This window comes from Pinus tabuliformis, chromosome 4_2 (genome assembly GCF_031772625.1).
Source record: "Pinus tabuliformis cultivar Carrire ecotype Pingquan chromosome 4_2, CPIR1, whole genome shotgun sequence".
Classification (NCBI taxonomy): domain Eukaryota; kingdom Viridiplantae; phylum Streptophyta; class Pinopsida; order Pinales; family Pinaceae; genus Pinus; species Pinus tabuliformis.
In genome coordinates, this window is record NC_142304.1 from 1,192,026,426 (window position 1) to 1,192,038,443 (window position 12,018).

The window sequence follows — 12,018 nt, forward strand, 5'->3', positions numbered from 1 at the left end:
TATGCTCAAAAGAGCATAGCCAATCCCCTAAATGCCAAGAAAAGGAAAAAGGGGAAAGGTAACTTGAACGTGATGTCTCAAGGTAATCAAGGTAGCTAGGGTCCACCACCTAATGAACCTAAGGGAAACCATCCTAATCTCGAAACCTAGCAACATGATAGACAACTGAAGCAAAACAAGGCTCTTCGTACAAAAAAATCCTTATGCCTGTTGCAGATTATATGGCTATTATACTCATGATTGTCCCCTTTAACCTCAAATGCGTCAAGTACGGGAATCTCAATCAATTTCTTCTAGAGGACCACAACCCATAATGCCTCCTCCCCCTCTTGCTTCATCTCAACCGACTATGCTTACCAATCCTTCTCCCCACCAGGGATATCTAGCAACTCATCCTACACAAGTTCATGCATATCCCCCACCTCGACCATCTGGTCACAACGATTATCATATTATTATGATGAATTCTAATGAAGTCAACATCGAACAAGTCATCATTCAGACTCAGTCACACCAATATGGCAAGCCATCCTCTAAGTTAGCGTCTGAGTCCAAACCCCAAGTTTCCATCGAGCCTCTATCATCATCAAATGGTACCTTATAGATCCCTCTACCTAAGGTAGAGGTTATCCCCAAGATCCTAAAATTTCCATTACATTGAAACACTACTTTTATAAAGCTACCCATACCTATAGCATAGTAGATGACTTGGCATAGTACCTAGCTTCCATGTCAATGCTGGAAGTCCTCCAGACATGCCCATCCTAATAGAAAGCTCTACTCTCTACTTTGGATCTCTCTAACGATCGTATGATTGTCCTTGACATTGATAAGTTAGAACATCCCCCCCTTCCTTCATCCATTACATTTCAAATACTAATCTCCATAAGAAATGCTACTGTTCAGCAGTTTATCATAGACGAAGGTACCTCCACCTGTGTGATGGATCCTAGTGTTTGGATGCAACTTGGTTTACCTTTCCTATCTCCTTCCGCCATTACTCTCCGTGCTTAAGATGGTCATCCCTCTCAGACCCTTTTCTTATATTGTAACTATTCTAGCACTATTTCCAGTAAGACCTTTTCTATTGACATTGAGGTCATTGATGCCCCATTATATTACAACATCCTTTTGGTTTGTATTTATACCTATGCTATGTCAGCTATTGCATCTACAGTTTTTCATAAGATGTGATTCCCTCATAATGGAAAGATCATCAATATCGATCAGATGACGTACTATGATCCTAAGTCTCAAACTTCACCTCAATCCACTATCTCATCGATGACTGGAAATAATATTGTCTCATCCCTCACCAATTTCTCTCCTGGCGTCTATAAATATTCCACCTTGATTGGTGCTTATTATGGTCCACCACCTGCCCCTTCTAAGCTTAACTCATCTACTGTTTGTATGCTTCAAGCATCATGAGCGGCTCACAAGCTATCTGGTATGCCTTCACAACAACCAACACCTCCACAACCTATTTTCCCCAACTCAACCTAGCCTTCTGGTACTACTCCTCAAGGTCCATTTCATTCTTCTGGTATCTCTCATAGTCCTTTTTAGCCCAGAACTGTCCCCCCAGGTCTTAACCATCTCAGAGTCGTTCCCCTAGGTCATTACCCTTCTAGTCATTTATCGTTCCTATTTACACCCCTAGGAGTGTATTATACACCTATTATGTCTACATTGATTTTACCTAACATTACCTTGGGGGTCCTAGTCTGGTACATTGATCCTCTCGCAAACACTCCCCCTAATCAACTCAAACCTTACAGTGCTTTGACCCGAGTTGAACCTATTGTTCCTACCCATTTCTTTGCTTTAATTCCAAAACAACCTCAACAGGAACCTACTCCTATTGTGAAATAATATGGTGAGGGGGGGAAATCCAATAAAAAGGGATCCAAAGACAAGGAACCCCAACCAACTCCAACTCCTCCTAAGATGTCAAAGCTTACTCCTCCATGTGCTTTGTGTGATTTCGTTGGTCATGCCACCAATAATTATCTTGAACTCCCTTATATCAAGAATGTGGTCTTTGATACCTTCCCCAACTCTAATATTCCTGAGGTCCATGTCACCTTACCCGAGTCATTTTAGAAGAAAAAATAATTACACATGAATCACCCCTGTGATTTGTGTGACAATTATGGCCATTATTCTCATCGTTGTCCCCGTATTGAATCTTTTCATGATACACTTCAATTGATTCACTAATTAGAGGTTGCTCGTAGTCATTCCACCTATCCTCTACCTGTGAGTTCTGGTCCCTCTCCTATGCTAGAGCAGGAGGTCTCTCAAACATTGATGTCGAGATGAAGTATAGTACTGCTCCTATTCTCTACCTGTTGTCATCCATGGGATCGATATATTGGGATTCTCTTGACATCTCCTATTGTGATTCTATTGAACCTTCTTCGATAAACACTTCAGTATCAATGTCGGTAGATGTCACATCTACTAGTCATTCATCTCCCAACCTTGATGATGTGCATGTGAACCTTGTCTCTCATGAAGATGCCTCAAGCATCCCTTATTCATCATGTGGTCTCTCTTCCTCCATCCCCCCCACCTTCCATTCTGATGAAGACATCATGGAAGCCATGACCACCCCTGATTATCCTTAGGATGATATACACCATTGTGTGTACTTCCTTTCATAGAAAACCCATGATCAATATGTCGTGGAGTCAAAACACTTCATTCATGGTGAAGTTGACTAGTTTAAAAATCTCATTCCTGCACCAAATTATTTTGAAGAAGGAAATATGGCTAACATTTCCCATACCAATAAAATTAAAATTTTAAATAAAGAAGGGATCAAAGAAAATATCATCTTGGGGGCACAATGCACCTTAGAAGAAATTGATGCTTACAATAAGTAATTCGAATTATTTCATGATGTTTTCTCTCGGTCTTATTCTGAAATGCCCAAACTTGATCCTCCCATTTTTGAACATCACATTAACACTTGGCCAGATGCCATTCCTTTCTGCCAAAAGAAATGGCCTATCCATCCTTCGAAATGTGAAGCTATCAATGCTGAAATCGATAAGCTCAAAAAGGTTGGTTTCATCTATCCTATTAAATACACCACATGGGTGTCCAATCCTATTTGCGTTCTCAAGAAATAAGGCACCATTTGTTTCTCCATGGACTTTAGTGATCTAAACAAAGCTTGTTGCAAAGACAACTTTCCCACACCTTTCATAGACCAAATCATTAATGAGTGTGCAGGGCATGAGGTTCTTTCCTTTATTGATGGATTCTCCAGATATAACCAGAAATGTATATGTTATGCCAATCAACTTAAAACCACTTTCAGTAGTCCATGGGGCACTTACTCTTATAGGGTCATGCCTTTTGGTTTAAATAATGTTGGGGCCACCTTTTAACATGCCTTGTCTTACTATTTCCATGACTTGGCTCATATTGTCCTTGCATATCTAAAAATCTCATCACTCGTTCCAAACTTCGGTCACAACACCTTCATGATCTTCATACCATATTTATTCGATGTCACAAGTATACCATTTGCCTCAATCCCCTTAAGTGTGTTTTTTGCATTCCTACCGACCAAATTCTAGTCTTCATTGTATCCAAAGATAGTATCACTCTTTACCCTCTCAAATTTCAAGCCATTCTCAATCTTCCTCCTCCTTGTATCCTTTGCTAATTGTAAAGCCTCAAAGTCAAATCCTACTTTCTTTGTAGGTTTGCTCTTGACTATGCCACCATGGCACATGGGTTCCTTAGACTCCTTCAATCTAGCATTCCATTTATTTGGGTTGACCAAGCTCAACATTCTTTTGATTCCCTAAAACATGCTCTCACTTCTTCTCCTTTGATCAATCCACCTCACTTTGAGAGGGGTTTCATCTTGTATATCTATGAATCCACCTATTCGGTCATTGGGATCATAATCCAAGAATATTCTCCTAGAAAGGAGAATTTCATCAATTATGTTAGTAAAAACCTTCATGGTCCCCTTTTGTCCTATTCACACGAAGAAAAGTTGGCGTTGGTTATTGTTTTCTCTGTTCAAAAGCATCGTCATTATATCCTTATGTGTACCACGAAAGTTGTGACCAATTCTAACCCCATGGCATTCCTATTGATTCAACAAATCATTAACAAGTAATATGCTTGTTGAATCATTATCCTTAAAGAATTGGATCTCAAAATGTTCACACCCAAGAGTAAGAAACGTTTAGCCCTTGCTGAATTCATTTTTGAATTTCCCACTAGAGTGCTTTATCCACTGGTAAATGATGATCTTCCAGATGAACACTTGTTCGCCATTACCTTGTATGATCCTTCGTATAGCGAAACCCTTACCTACCTGAGAACCCAAAAATTATCTCCCCATCTCACTCATGATGACCGAAGAGATATTCGACATCAATACCCTCACTACCTCCTCATTGGTGATGATATTTATTGTTGTGGTGTCGAGACGGTCCTCCATTGTTGTCGCATCCATGTTGAAGCTGAGAAAGTGCTCAATGCTTGCCATGGTGGAACTTGTGGTGGATACCTCTCCAGAATGGCCACTACCAAGATAATAATGCATGCTAGTTATCTTTGGCCTTCCCTCTTTAGCAATTGCATTGAGATAGTCAAACACTATCCCAATTTTATGAGAGATTTTTCGGTGTAAATCACATGATATTTCATTTGTCGACGCGTTTCGAACCAACCAGTGTGGTTCATCGTCAGGACAAGTTGAAGAATCAGATCTAGATTGCATGTTAAATAGTTAGAGCAGAACATCCAACGACTATAATTTTTGACTAGGCAACGACTATATTGACTAACTAACGGCTAGATGGACTAGACCTAGGGAAAAGGGGGGCAAAACTATATTTAATAAAAATTAAAAATTAAAAAAGTTAATGTTATGGATTTAAATAATTATTAAATTAATAGTTAGTTATACTATTATTAAATGAATTTACATAAAAGGTATTAACTATTCTATATTTATTTTAATTTTTATTATATATATATATATATATATATATATATTTATATTAATTTATAATAAAAATAATTTAGCAATTAAATAAACAATTAAAATAAATTAATTTAAGTATTATAGAGTAAGAATAAATCTTTAATATTTTAAATTTTAAATTTCTTTAATTGTTTATTTAATTGCTAAATTATTTTTATTATATATATATATATATATATATATATATATATATATATATATATATATATATATAAAATAAAAATTAAAATAAATATAGAATAGTTAATACCTTTTATGTAAATTCATTTAATAATAGTATAAATAACTATTAATTTAATAATTATTTAAATCCATAACTTTAACTTTTTTAATTTTTAATTTTTATTAAATATAGCTTTTCCCCCCTTTTCACTGGGTCGGGTCCATCTAGCCATTTCCTAGTCAAATATAGCCATTAGTTAGTCAATATAGCCGTTGCTTGGTCAAAAATTATAGTCATTGGATTTTCTGCTCTAACTATTTAACATGCAATCTAAATCTGATTCTTCAACTTGTCCTAACGATGAACCACACTCGTTGGTTCGAAACGCGTCGACAAAAGAAATATCATGTGATTTACGCTAAAAAATCTCTCATAAACATGATATGGATCATAGAAGCCTCATTTCAACAACTGTCCCAATTGCCAAATATATGCCCCTGATGCGCGAGCTCCACCTACTCCCCTCCATCCTGTCATCGCAACTGGTCCTTTTTGTAAATGGGATATTGACTTTATGGAGTGTCGACCCCCATCTTCTAATAACCATAAGTATATTATCATGGTTGTCGATTATTTCATCAAATGGGCTGAAGGCATGCCAACTTTCAATAACGCCATGACTACTACAACCCTCTTTTTGTTTAACCATGTTATCACTTGATTTGGGGTTCCAAAATAGTTGGTCTCCGACCATGGCCGACACTTTGAAGATGAGATATTGCATGAGTTATCTTCTTTTTTGGGCTTCTAACATCAATATTTATCATCTTACTAACCCCAAGGTAATGGCAAAGTTGAAGTTGTCAACAAAATCCTCAAAACCATGCTTTAGCAGGTGGTCAAAAAACACAAGACCAACTGGAATATTATGCTCTTCCTTGCTTTCTGGGCCTATATAACTTCTGTCAAAACCTCCACTGGGTTGAATACTTTGGACCTTATTTTCGGAGAGGAGACAATCTTACCAATCGAGTGTGAAATCCCCTCCCTCCACCTTGCCATCAAAATCCTCCCATACACCCAACCTCTAGAAAAGCGACTTATCATGCTTGAGCACGCCAATGAAGACAAATGTGTTGCATTGAAAACCATTGATGCAACCAAACATCACACAAAAGCTCATTATGATCGAAAAGTCCACCCTCGTATCTTCCATGAAGGTGACCTTGTACTCATTATTACCAAGCTCATGATGTCCTGGGGCATTAAAATTTTGAACCATTATGGCTAGGACCTTACATCATGTGTAAGTGGTTGGGAAAAGGGGCATACCTTTTAGAGGGTCCATAAGGAGAAATCCTTCTATTAACGATGTTGGACCCATCAAAATTAACGGGATATCCCTGGTATGAAATCCCAATAATGCCTCACACCATTTGGTGTAGGAGTCCCATTCGATATGATGGCCTGGTTTCCATTTACTTATAGATTTTCCTTAGCTCTTACTATTCAACACATGAGAGTGTTATGCTAGTGTCTTCAAAAAGAAAGGTGTGTGCTTGGTGAGTGTGTAATGTAACTCATGTCTCGGTTCTCTTACTACAAAGGGAGAGAGTAAAGTGAGCCTCTAAGTGAGATGTAATAGTACGACCTAGGAAGAGACACACGTGAACCAGAAAGGTCTATCTAGTATCTAGTGGAATAGTCCACAGCAGATGCAGAAATCGTTAAAACAAAAGTGATGGGGAGAACACGCATACCATCCAGCAGAGTAGTCCACACAGGTGTGATGGTTGTTATAACCAGAAAAAGGTATGGTCTTTCAAGTATCCCGTGGAGTAGTCCATAAGGATGTGACAATGATGATAATCAATACACAAAGGTGGTTTGTCTTGTATCCCACAGAATAATCCATAGGGATGAGACAATGGTGATAACCAATAAAACACATTCCCAACAATGTAAGTACTAAAAAACCCAAAGTAGTTCAACTATATTAGTATAGGTGAAACAAACATGCATTACAAATGCTAAAAGAATAGTCTTACAAACGTCTACAAAAAATGCATGAAAATGTGTTGGCCTTAACAGGATTCTGAATTAAGAGAAAGTCCCAAGGCACATATGTACGCCATACACCACTAGTCCCAGTAGTGGGATGTTGGAGCCACTCCTCGCTCCTCAAAGAACTGACTATCAACTCTCAAGGCTATCTGGGAGTAGCCATGATGGTGAAAATTTCTTACTCATACAATAGGAGGGGTATATATAACCAAGGGTGATGCTTGACCCTTGTGACTCTTGGACTACCCTCATGACTGTTGAAATTCCTATGAATTTTCAACTGACATGACTCTTCAACTTCTTGTGCATCCATTGTAATTTCCATTTACATTACATTCAGTTACAACAGATATGGCCCGTGGTGGTGATGTGGCCTTGACAACTCATGGAACAAATTGACACGAAACTGCTAACATGTATTGGTTGGTTATGGTGTCCATGTCAAGCTTCTATGTTCCTAAGTGATTAATGTACTCTCAGGTGTGATTTTTCTTCTCCGTTGCATGGCTTGGTGCTGCGAGGTCTTTGATGGTCTTGGTCTTGTAAGATGGTTAAATGCATGTGTTCCTTTCACTTGCTTCTTGATGGGATTTGTTCATCTGTCCAGCTGCAAGTAAGTATTCTATCACGTGTGCTCCTTCTTCATCCTGTTCATCATCTCACCATGATCTATTACTCTAATTTTGAGTGTAATTCACTCATGAAAAGACGAAATCAAATAAAAAACCTCCTAGTTTAACATGATGCATTTTTTTCCATGTTTTGGGCCCAGGATAGATGATAGGTTGGGAATAGGTCCCAGTAACTGTGCATTGCGCAGTTCCAAGTGACAGGGAGGGAGGATAGGTCACTGTGATTATGCAAAGCATAGCTCAAGATTTCACAAGGAACTTCAGGGCATAGTATTCATTGTTGGGGAAAACTACGTATAGACCACTAGGAGGTAGAATTGTGCAATCAAAGACACTAGTGGCAGCTGAAAGGTAGGGCCCTAAGGGACACCTCTGTGCCGTTTTTGATAGCAGAAAGTCTCAGCTGGGGGAAGTCACTGGGAGGACATCTCTATGTAATTTCTAGGAGAAATGTAGGCTCAGGTCTCTATGCAATGCTAGGTTGCAACAAGCAGGATGGAGGCTTGATGATTGTTCTTGCCGTGTGCATAGTTCATATAGGTAGTGAGGCAGTTTATGCGCAGTTCTGGGGAGGAATACAGGTTTATCACCTCTGGGATTGTGTAGTGAAACTGAATTGGAGGAAAAAATCAAGTATTGTGCAGTTCCAGATAGAAGAGAACCACCAATAAGGGATGATACTACGTAGTGTAGCTCAGTCAGGGTTCGTTGAAGTGAATTTGTTCCATCGAGAAATTTTTAGGAAAATGGCTAAGTGTGGGAGGTAAGTGAACTTTTGATGACTCGACATTGCGATTACACTCTTAACATACTTTAACAACATGACAAAACTGACCATTGGGACATCATAGCAAATCATGCACATCTGTGGGATTTTCTAGAGCTGAAAGAGACAAGTGCAACACTTGGGATAGACCGCTGGATGACCATGATGACACTTGCATGATAGGGCTTAAAAATTTATGTGTGAGTGCAATAGGTTTTTATATAGCTAAGACAACCCAAACAAACAAATAAAAACTTTCGAAATCACCATAACAAGATTGCAAGCATGACACAAAAATCACATGCCAAAAGATGACAATTTCTTAAGCAAGCAAAAGGGTGAAAATGAATTTGATAGAGCTCAAGGAATGAGCTTGAGTGTTTGCAAACATCAAAGGAAAAAGCAATGAAGGCTCTGAAATTTGAGTGGAAGCCAAAATTTTGGAGGGTGTTATAGCTGCTACAACACTTGGTGACACACTAGTTGAATACCATCTTCTCTATTTTGGTTCGTTTTCTAATGCAGGACCTTGGTCCTTTGGGGAGTATTGATTGATCGTGTAGATTACTTTGGCTTCCCCACTTACCTCATGGACAAAAATTGTTATCATTGTACCAAATCAGTTGAACACAACATAAGATTCAGCTAGATCATAGTGTTTCGAATTGGGAACTGTAGTTTGGCTCACGAGCTTAAGATTTTCAGAGTATACTTTTTCTTCTCTAGTGTTGCTCCAATACCAACAAGCCTAGACAGTACTCCAATGGAGTCACGTGGGAACACAAACATTTCTCAATGACAATGAACCTAGATAATACCTTGGTGGAGTTGCTTGCTCCACCTCTCTACAAAGGAAGCCTTTCTCTTCTTTTTCATTTGGTTTTTTTTAAAGATAATTGTGCACAGAGACTTATTTATTTTTGGGGCCAAAGAAGGACCCAAACTTATTGAGAGCAAGAGAGGTTGTTCCTTTAGAGAAGCATGTAAATACCTCTGATTCAGGTTTTCTCATTTGGATTTTCCCCTTCTCCATTTATACTAGTTGGATAAGCTTGAAAACACCAAAGCATAAGATTGAGTACATGCATGGGGTTTCCCAGACTAGACACTAGTTCATAGTTTGACCAAAACTCTCCTTATAGATGGATTATAGTTTCCATTAAGACTTCATTAACCAAAAGTTACAATCAAACAAAAAGAATACATACACATGATTGGCCAAGCATTACAGTGTCACAAGTCTCTTTGAATTTCAACCACATACACATTCAGAAGCTAGAATGCAGTCCAACACAACACTTATTTACAAAAGAAAAACATTAAACAGTAAGGAAAACAAAATGAAAAATAAAAACAACAGAGAAAGAAAATAAAATACTATGTACATAACATGGGTCATGGCCTTGAATCGTTGAAATTAATATTTTAAGTCTTGGTCATTGACAAGGAGAGTGTAAATCTTCTCGTCTTGTCATTGAAGACGATACATGTGTTGGCCAAGCTTCTCATGGGTTGTAAATGGACCAATCCATGGGGATTGAAACTTCGTGTTCTTTCCTTTGTCCTCATGGAGATTGTCCCACTTTAATACTAAGTCACCCACATTGAAGCTAGTGCTCCTTGCAGACTTTTATTCGAACCATCTCTTGATATGGTTCTGGTGGAGTGTAAATTCTTATTTTTCTTTCATCCTTTCTTCTTGTAGCTTGTGCAATGTGTCCATCCTACACTAAACTAAGAGACATGGCTTGCCTTGGGATTCTTGGGACAATAGGAGAGCAGGAAAGTACATGTTCGGTGGGAGGATGGTTTCTTTTCCTTATACCAAGAAGTAGTGGGAAATATTTAGAGAAGGCTTAGGCATGACTCGGTCAACCCATAGAGCATTCACCAGAGTGGAGTGTTAGTTTCATTATTCAAAGTAAATGGTCTTTTTGATAATGTGGATGAGGTTCTTATTTGTAGACTCAGCAATGCCATTTCCCTATGGGTAGTAATTAGAAGAATGTTTCAACACAATACCATTTTGAAATTCAAACTCATAAAGCTTTAATGAAGAAAAGTACGTTGGATTGTCAAAAAAGGGTGATACATGAACGCAAAACCTAGAAATGATGTTCTGTTGTAAGAAGTTGATGACTTCCTAGTCGTTCACTTGTTTCAACAAAACTACCTCTTTGCTCCATGTGAAGTAATATGTAGCATTCAGAATATAGCAGTGCGGGTTTGATGAATGTGCGAAGATCTCCCCAATTATATCCAAGCCCCATTGTTGGAATGGTTCTTCCAGAGAAACAGGCTACAGCGGGGCTCTTGACATTTAGTTTCTATTGGCGCATCTATGATAGACCAAACACTGGCAGGTATAGGCATGTGCATCCTTGAACAATGTAGGCCAGTAGAAACTGGCCCACATGACCTTGTGCACTGTTGTCTTACTCGCGAAGTGTCCCTGGGCTAGTTCGTCATGGAGATCACGTAAAACCCTTTTTGAATCCTATGCCTCTAGGCACCCGAGTAAGACACCATTTTGATGCTTTCTGTAAATCACCCCATGTACCATATGGTAAGATAAATATTTGAGTCAGTGTACCCTCTTCTTCTACATGGAAAAGTGAGAAGTCACTGTGCCATGCTTAAGGTACTAGCACACTTCTGCATACCAAGAGTCTCCATGCGAAGCGAGTGAGGCTCACTAGACATTCTACATTTTTATTTCTTGCTCCCATTCTGTGAGCTCTTATTCTTCCTCCTATGCATGCACTGCTTCTGCTTCTAGTTAGCACAAACCATGACCCTTGATTGTGTGAACTTGCTTGATGTCAAGATCAAACTCTTGTAGTACTGTCATCTAGTTTTCCCTTCTTTCACCCAACTCTTGGTTAACAAGCATAGTTCATACTATTGGGTGTGGCACAAGGATAATGCAATTGTAATTTCAAAAGGTAGGGTATGAAATGCTTTACCGCCTTGTACACTGCATATGATTGCTTTTCCATGGTGGGATAGTTGAGTTCAATTCCTTGCAGGCTCACACTCATGAAGGAGATGGGTCGCTCATTGTTCAATGAGTGAAGTGTCAGAAGAAAAATTATAGAGAAAGACAACTTTACTAAAGTTTGGGCTATAAAGTGTGAGTGCTTCTACTATATCTTGCTTGATACAGGTGAACGCATCCTTTTGCATCTTTCCCCAACTGTATACTGCATCCTTCTTGATCATCTCTTGGATGGATTTGAAAATCGGCACATAATGAGAGATGAAATTTCTGAGGAAGTAGATGTTCCCCAGGAAGGACTGTATGGATTTCTTGTTCACGGGTGAGGAATTTGCGTGATGGTTCGAACTCTGTCTAGATCTACCTTAATCC